Source organism: Carassius auratus, chromosome 22 (genome assembly GCF_003368295.1).
Source record: "Carassius auratus strain Wakin chromosome 22, ASM336829v1, whole genome shotgun sequence".
Lineage (NCBI taxonomy): Eukaryota > Metazoa > Chordata > Actinopteri > Cypriniformes > Cyprinidae > Carassius > Carassius auratus.
The window spans coordinates 19,682,143-19,691,001 of record NC_039264.1 but is presented as its reverse complement, the minus strand read 5'-3'; the positions used below and the strand labels follow the sequence as shown (position 1 = coordinate 19,691,001).

Sequence of the window (8,859 nt, the reverse complement as noted above, 5' to 3'; positions counted from 1 at the left end):
AATTGACTTTTTGTGAAATATTTCACTTTAAAAGTCTGTCTGTATTCTTCTTTTCTTTTCTTTTTTTTTAAAGTGGGTTCGGGTTGGATATTATGGTTTTGATATTTCTGACAGAATAGCATTCATACATTTTGTGTGCCTCTCAAGTGTCCAAGTATTTTTTGGGGCCACTAGAAGAGAATCTTACAATTTTAAAGTATAAAGGGTAAATTTATTTCAAATGTATTTAAAACTAATTATGTCTCTTGGGTGTTGATAAAATGCATTATGGAATCTGTAGCTAAATTAATATAGACCCTCAAAACAGTTTTTTACAGTTTTCAGTTAGATATTACCTGATTTGTTCTAACCATGATGCTACTCCCAAGTTTATTGTATAAAAAATATTTAATATTGACATAAATAGAAATGTCTTAATTTAAAAAATCATGGTTGCAGGGTTGATATTGTAAGCCATTGGAGCCATTTTCTTTTCTTTACAGTGTTCACTTCCTAAAAGGATGTTGTAGGTTCAACAGTATTATTGTAATAAAAAAGTTATGATGCTAACGGGGTTGACAGTTTTACACTTCAGTTACACAATATACTTAAGAGTTCTTAATAGGATAATTCAATACTGACAAAATACATTTTTAATTTTTAGTAATCATTAAATATTTCAAATCATTGTAACAGGGTAGACATTTGTCTTCTTTTGGTACAACGGGAAGCATTTACTTGACTTTGGAGTGTTTACTTCCTGAAAGTATGGCAATGTCATTTTGAAAGAATTATTGAAATGAACGTTTATGATGGTAACAGGGTTGATAGTTTTACATTTAAATTAGTCATTACCCACTTCTTACTAACCACAATGACATTCTGGGTCCTTAGTAAGAGAAATTATTCCTAGCAAAACTGAAATCTCTTATTTTTCATAATAATTTGCTTTTTAAATATATGATAACAGGGTTGACATTCTAAGCTTACCCCCTATTAAAAACAGGAGAAACTTACGTGACATTAATCTGAGTTTACTTTCTGAAAACGTTGTAATTTTTAAACAATTATTGTAATAAAATGGAGCTAGAATGGTAAAAGGGTCAACAAATTTGACGTTTTATAACTGAATTCCACAATTTGTGTTTTATTTCTTTACTGTAATTATTTCACTGTTCTACGCACTTTTGTCTGTCCAATGCTCAAAACACTAATGGAACTTTAACTACCCGGTGAATATATTTTATAGAGTTTATAAGTATAAAAAGATACATTAACAAGGCTTTACTTAAAAGCCAGACCTTTTCTTTCCTTCAGGTATAATGTAATGCAAAATATACTTTTCAGTTATTTTCAAGTAGAATACCTAAGAGCTGAGCATGTGTGCAGTTGAAATGTTTTCCAGTCAGACACCCATCAATATTAAAATATGATCAATGGAAAGGGATTTCAGCCAATCGTCAGGCGGTTAAAACCTGACACAGCACCATAAAACAGTCTACTTTAAGGGAAACTAACATAGCAATCTCTTCTCAGCTAGAGTCTGTCTTTATTCATAACTCTTTTTAACTCATCCATCATGACAAAGATTACAGTTAGATCAGTTTCCACTGGTGCTGCTGCCATGCTGTTGGCTCAAAGCTCCTGTGAAGCTTGTTAAAACTAGATGTCTTCATCCAGACCAGAGTAAGGTTAGGGTGTCTGTCCCCAGACAAGAGTGAATTAAATCCTTAAGAGGGAATGGATTTGGAATAGAATAGCTATTTGTCTCGCCAGTAAGATACAAGTATGATTAATTTATTTTTGATACCGTTTATTATTCATTCCAAACTCCTGTTTGTCCTCCCATAGATATGTATGATGCAGTCCTTGCATGCAGCTGGAAAAGATGATGAAGAAGTGAAAGTTAAGAAGGATCTGCAATTTTTTTATAACTGGGGTACAAAATTGAGGCAAAAAAATAAATTCATTTTCAGTTGAGTCCAAATTATTATTATTATTTCTTTTAATAACAGGGTCGAATTTTACAAATGCAGTCAACATTACAATTTGCAAAAAATTGGATTGATTTTTACTTCTTTTCCTGCTTGTCTTGTCTAAATTATGTCATTGCAGGCATGTCACAGTTTTAAAGATTATTTTTGTAATGAGAGAAAAAAAAAAGGCAGCAACAGATTGGAATGCAAGATTAAATGTTACGATTTTTGATAATAAAAATGATATAATATTTTATTTAATGTAATTTAGCATTATATCAAAATTATAACATTTGAATAACAATTTTAGTTTCCTAACAATTCCAAGGCAATTTGTAACTTTTACATTTTGGTGAATTAGAGGTGAAGTTGTTTGAATTCATTAATCTCATTCATATGGTTTTGTACAATCCTGTTTACACCCCACACTGGGTGGACCTTCATGCTTACACTTTTTCTAAATTTGTATATATCAGCACCTCATAGAAAGGTTATGTTTTCTAGATTTGATGGACCTCACCAATTTTGGAAAGAGGTGTGGTGGTGGCAGGGAATACAGACATTTGATGTAAAGGTAACTACTTTTTTGTTAGGCTAATTTTCCAAACCATATCTAATAGGTTTCACAAAAAACATGGTGTTTGGGCACCAAAATGTAGCATATTTCTGGAAGTACAGTGGGGGATACGGTAACCGTCTTGGCATATCCTGACAGAGCGTCTCAGGAATCCGAGCACGTCTGAGACAGGCAGGAATCTCATATCAAAGTCACAGAGTGGAAAAACAGTCTTACTCACAGACTGTAAAACACACGGTGACATGGAAGGGAGGTGTGGACTCACGGCCCATCAGACAGAAAGAGGGGGAAAGAGCTTTGTCTGTCTGGTACAAATCACAAGAGCTCACCTATGCATGCACTCATGGATTTAGTCTTAAAACAAAGTTCATAGTCTCGCCATTCCTCATTCTTTGTCTTCTGATAAGAAAATTCTTAGGGCAGAACAACACATATTAATGAACTGGGTTATATCGATAACTACAAGCATTAACAAGTACAAGAAATCAAATTGATACAATAAAAACACATTTCCATAAGGGCTACTTGAAATAAAATAAATGTTAAATTAAATGATTTTTTTCCAGCTAGTTGTCAGGGCAATATATATTTCCCATTTTAAATAAATAATAGTTATTTAAAATAACTAAAACTGAAAGAAAAAATAAATCATAAAAACCATATAGAAAATACAGTACAGACCAAAAGTTTGGACACACCTTCTCATTCAAAGAGTTTTCTTTATTTTCATGACTATGAAAATTGTAATTGTTGTGACCAAGAAGGAGAGTGATGGGGCGCTGCGCCAGATGACCTGGCCTCCACAGTCACCGGACCTGAACCCAATCCAGATGGTTTAGGGGTGAGCTGGACCGCAGACAGAAGGCAAAAGGGCCAACAAGTGCTAAGCATCTCTCGGGGAACTCCTTCAAGACTGTTGGAAGACCATTTCAGGTGACTACCTCTTGAAGCTCATCAAGAGAATGCCAAGAGAGTGCAAAGCAGTAATCAAAGCAAAAGAAGAACCTAGAATATGACATATTTTCAGTTGTTTCACACTTTTTTGTTATGTATATAATTCCATATATAATTCCACATGTGTTAATTCATAGTTTTGATGCCTTCAGTGTGAATCTACAATTTTCATAGTCATGAAAATAAAGAAAACTCTTTGAATGAGAAGTGTGTCCAAACTTTTGGTCTGTACTGTAGATATAGAAAAACAAAAACTACTAAAAATGACAAAAACGCAAAGAAAAACACTAAAACTTTTAACCAAAAATAAAATAAACATAAACACTGATTCTAATTATTAATAAGTGACATAAAATTATCTTAATGATACTAAAACAAACCAATGTGTGTTTTGTTAATTAGTCTAAGTATAAATGATTACAGTAAAACTGTAATTCGCAGCATTCATTTTAGAAGCGTACTGTAAATATGTGAGGAACAAAACATCATGACATAATATCATTATGATTGTGGTTTATGATTGTGTGACACTTATTCGTGGCATTTTCATATTGTAAGATTGAAAGTTCACAAAAAAAATGGCAAAAGTAATGTTACATTTAGTCTTTTATTTATTTATTTTACTTTTTTTGTATAAAAAAAATCTATGAATTAAAGCTCAATTAATACCAAATCAAATATATTTGATTTGCCATTTACCAAATTGATGTTTTGAATGTTCATACATCTAAATAATACTGAAATATCTCACTGAATAGAATGTGTATCTGCTCAGGACAGGTGAGAAGTGTGTTTGTTTGGGGTCATTCCTCGGGGGGGTTTAAGGTATGGATGACCTTACCGGAGCTGTGTTACATTCCGTCTCCAGCGGGCTCCCGTCCGGCCCATATAGGGCTCGTCTGCTCTGGGCAGGAATGCAGGAGCAGCGTTCCAGTGTTAGGAAGCATTCTGTGGGAATTAGTGGGGAATCTCAAACTCGCCAGGCGAGGGCTGTTCATGCTGTAAATCTGACCAGCACACTAGAAGCTCCTGCCTCTTCCATCACTCCTCATCCACTCGCACCTTTCTCAACATCCCTCCATCAAACTGGACAAGCACTTACCTTTGTGTGTTTATAGTGCATATGGGCCCTTTACACAAGACTGTGCTGATGCATTTAATGGTTATCAGCATCGCAAATCCTCGAAAGTTTGTTATAATGTGATTTTTATTAAACATTTGCACATTTATAACACTAAACTTTTTATTACCTATATCAGATTTCCATCAAACTACAAAAAAAACTAGTTAAAGCTAATGTTTTTAATGCAGCGTCTATGAGAGGGAAGGTAAATTAGACATTGTTCTCTCTTTCTGACTGCCGTTATCAGTCTCTATCAGGGGGTTGCTTCTTTTGAAAGTCACGAAAATACTATTGTGGAGTTTTCTTTTGCTTTTTGAGCAAACGGGTGGGCAAAACATATATTTGTGGTAGCCTAACTCGCTCTCCCATTCACTGCTCTTGAAGTTATCCCAACTATTACGACTTCTGCTGCTGAGAAACCTGGAAATTGTGAAAAAAAGGTCCATTGCACCATTACAAATTAGTTCAACACAAACTCCAAATTGTTTCTGGTTTGTGTAAATGGTATTTAGTAAGCTGTTTGTTTCGTGTCATGTGTGTTTTCCATGCCTGGATTGGAAAAAGCCTCACATGTCCAAGTTTTTTTTTTCTATCCACCTGGCTACACATTCACAGAAGACGAACTCCAGAGATGTTCCGCTATCCCTCACTCGCGGGAAAATGCCCACTGCAAGTAAAAGCCCAACTGGCAAACACAGCATGGTTATCCGTGTGAATGTGAGCCAGCAGACGACAGCATGTTATTTACAGCTCACGACTGACTTACACTGGAGTTTTCCATCCTAGAGGCTTTCCCCGTTGTTCAAACATCTTATCCGCGCAATATTTAATTAAATAAGTTGTCATAAACAGAATTAAAGTTACATTTCAGATATATTTCTGAAAGGTCGCCGTGTGTCCTCTGTTCAACAGGCGGCGACGCACGCATACGTCTTTTTAACGTGACGTGAGGTGAAACGACGCTGACGCTGTTTACTCAGATTGTTTGGTCAGTCTCATAACGCATAGAATTACTTTCGTTTACGTGTTTTATTTAATTATTAAGGTAAATGTCACAAAGTATGCGCATTGGTTGTTGTTTTGGTCCTATTCGACAGGTTTAGGACATTTTTATACAGATATCGTATATCAGCTGATCATGTTTGTCCTAATGACAACTAAGTTAACGTTAATTTGCCTAAATTTAACGCGTTTTATAAAATGTTTTCATTATGACACCGTTTAACAAGCTGTTAATCTTCTGTGGTGTTATTATCGTGGTATTTTAATATTCATTACACTGTGGTGGTCATATAGCACCATAAATACCATAAGAAGTAAATAAATAAGTAAATAAATACCATAAATTGTCCACAGAACAATGTATTCAATTTATTTATTTTTGTTAGATTTAAGGCAATTTTTGTCATTTATAAGAATCTGAAAGATCAAATTTTTTTCATGCAGTTGATACTAATATTGACATACTTATTAATATTAAAATCATCTGGAGCTGATCTTAAACCAGCAAGATTGTATGGATGTGTTATTTATACTTGTAGTATTTACTAAACCTTTAGCTTTTGTTTGTGTGTTTTTATTTTAATTTTAGATTTAATAATTTTGTAATGTGCTCTTTTTAATTAGATTTAGTGTTTTTTTTTTTTTTTTTTTTTTTTTTTTTACTAAAACTAATTAAAAAGAGCACATAAAAAATTTGTTTTAGCTTTAATTTTAATTTTGTACTTTATTTTAAGTTTTTATATTTTTTTTAAACTTATTTATTTTAGCTGTTTCAATTATTGATAAAAAATTATTTAACAGTTTTAGTTAGCAATAAAACTGATCCTTTTATAAAAAAATGGTCACGTTAATGTTTGTTCTCTGTTTTAGGGTGAACGTAAAGGAGTAAACAAGTACTACCCTCCAGATTTCGATCCAGCCAAGATGAGCACAACAAATTCAATTTACTCGACCATGTTACAGCATGTATATGAAAAGATTGTTCCTGAAATCTTATGAAATCTCATGCTCTCGTAACAGCATGGCTCTATTAACAGCTACTGGAAAACACCCCCGCTGAGGGAGCGGACTAGGAAACTGTCTCAGGGCATCCTCATCATTCGGTGATACACAACCCTTTACAATATTGTGAATTCTGTCACAGTTTATGATTCACATGTGCTGAAGGTATCTGTTTTGTGTTCTCAGATTTTAGATGCCGTATAATATTTGGTGTGATGGATGCAAGAATCTAACCGGCATGGGTATAACTTTTGATCTTGTGCATAATATTGTACTACTCTTTCTATTTCTGCAGTATATAGCATGTAAAATTTACATGGTTTGTCAGTTGAATTTCTGTGTAGTTATTTAATTATTCTATCTTTAAAGGGGTCCGATACAATGCAGAGAAGAAGAAAGTGGGCAATTACTACACAACTCCAATATACAGGTGATGAAGCATCCCAATCTCTTACATTTCAGTGTCAAGATCAGTTCATTCATCGCAAGGCAGCGTATTTTAACCTGTAGGCTGGTGTTCCTCAGGTTCAGGATGAAGTGCCATCGTTGTGTGAACTACATCGAGATGCAGACAGACCTGTGATTATGTCATCGTGAGTGGAGCGCAGCGGAAGGAGGAAAGATGGGACATGGCTGAGAACGAGCAGATACTAACAACTGGTGTGAAACTCAAATTTACAATATTATTGTAGAATAATAATTGGCTTTTTCACCAACTCCAACGGTCAAAAAATATTTTCATATTTTCATATTTTTCCATCTATCTATCTATCTATCTATCTATCTATCTATCTATCTATCTATCTATCTATCTATCTATCTATCTATCCGTCCATCTATCCATCCATCCTACCGTTTTTTTTATATATATATATTTAGAATCTGAAAAAAAAAAGCAATGATAACATGAATTCATTAGGCATTAATTGTTGTTAATGCATGTTGTTAATGAGTATGTGTTTTTCTTCCACAGAGCACAGTGAGAGAGAGAAGCTGGAGACAGATGCCATGTTTAAATGAGATCACGGAGGAAAGGATAAAGAAAAGCTACGCACCGCCATCCCGTCTCTCAATGAGCTTCAAGAGCACCAGTCCGGGTGGAAGGACGACTTTCAGCTTAACAGCGCCCTCCACAGGACGTTCAGGGGGAGTTATATGTTGCCCAGTGCAGCGGATTTGCATCCGTTAGTAAAGTTTTACGTTTGAATCGATTTTTGGTTTACAAATACAGACTGAGAAGAAAGTGATTGCTGAGGAGGAGGAGAAAGACAATGCAGTGCGATTGAGGACTGGTCTGTCGATCCCTTTGTGACCAGAAAGAGAAGAAGATAAGAAGCTTCACTGCTCACCTTCCAGAGTCCAGACTGTGAGTTTGACCCATCGGTTTACGGTTTCATTTATTGATGAATTAATCTGCACTCATTTCAAGTGAAAATCAATGTGTCTATTTTTTTTTTCCATCTCTTATTGATTGTATTTGACAAGCCGGATAAATCTTTCTCTCTTCCATGATGACTGACAGCAGACGAAAAGACAACAGATATGGTCTCGTTCCTGGTTCAGTAGCCCGTCTTCAGCAGCAGGGGGAGCCACTGGGAGCCCCCTGCAGAAGTTAGGCCAGCAGGGTCGAGGAGCAGCTGTGGCTAAAGCACTCCGCTCTACCACACCCAGCTCACACATCCTGGTACACAGGAAGTCAGAAAGAAGCAAGGCTGAAGGTGCCGGCTTTATGACCTCCGGCTCATCCTCTGACACTAACCCAGCAGCTGTGGACACAAATCCCATGGGCTCACATTCTTCTCTCACAAATAATGTGAATTCAAGCACAGACATAAACACTACAGAAAGGAAGTCCATCAGAGGGGGATAAAGAGTTTGACTTGTGTGCTGGGAAGTCTCTGGTTGCAGATTATTACAGTGACTCAGACTCAAGCAGCGAGGTCTAATTTTTACCGCAAGTTGATACACATATCATCTTTTGGTAAACAATAGGGAATCATTTACCAAAAAAATACATTATTTCATATTGAGAAGCGTGTCAGTGTTTTTTTTTTCAACTTTAAAGTGCTGAGCATTGCACTTGTTGATTTACTCACTGCAAACACATCAGTAAAGCGAAATGACATTCATGCTAATATCTGCAATTGACCTCAGTCAGGATAGTGCCATATTACAATTTTTGACAAATAAAAATGAGGAGAAAAAAGGGATTTTTTTCCACCCTCAGTAAACTGTTTTAATAAATC

The 8,859-nt window shown here is 35.2% G+C and overlaps 1 pseudogene; it reads left to right on the top strand.

Moving 5' to 3' along the window:
* Positions 1 to 5,269: 5,269 nt before the first annotated feature.
* On the top strand, positions 5,270 to 8,559 carry LOC113040522 (coiled-coil domain-containing protein 130 homolog; annotated as a pseudogene).
* Positions 8,560 to 8,859: the final 300 nt, after the last annotated feature.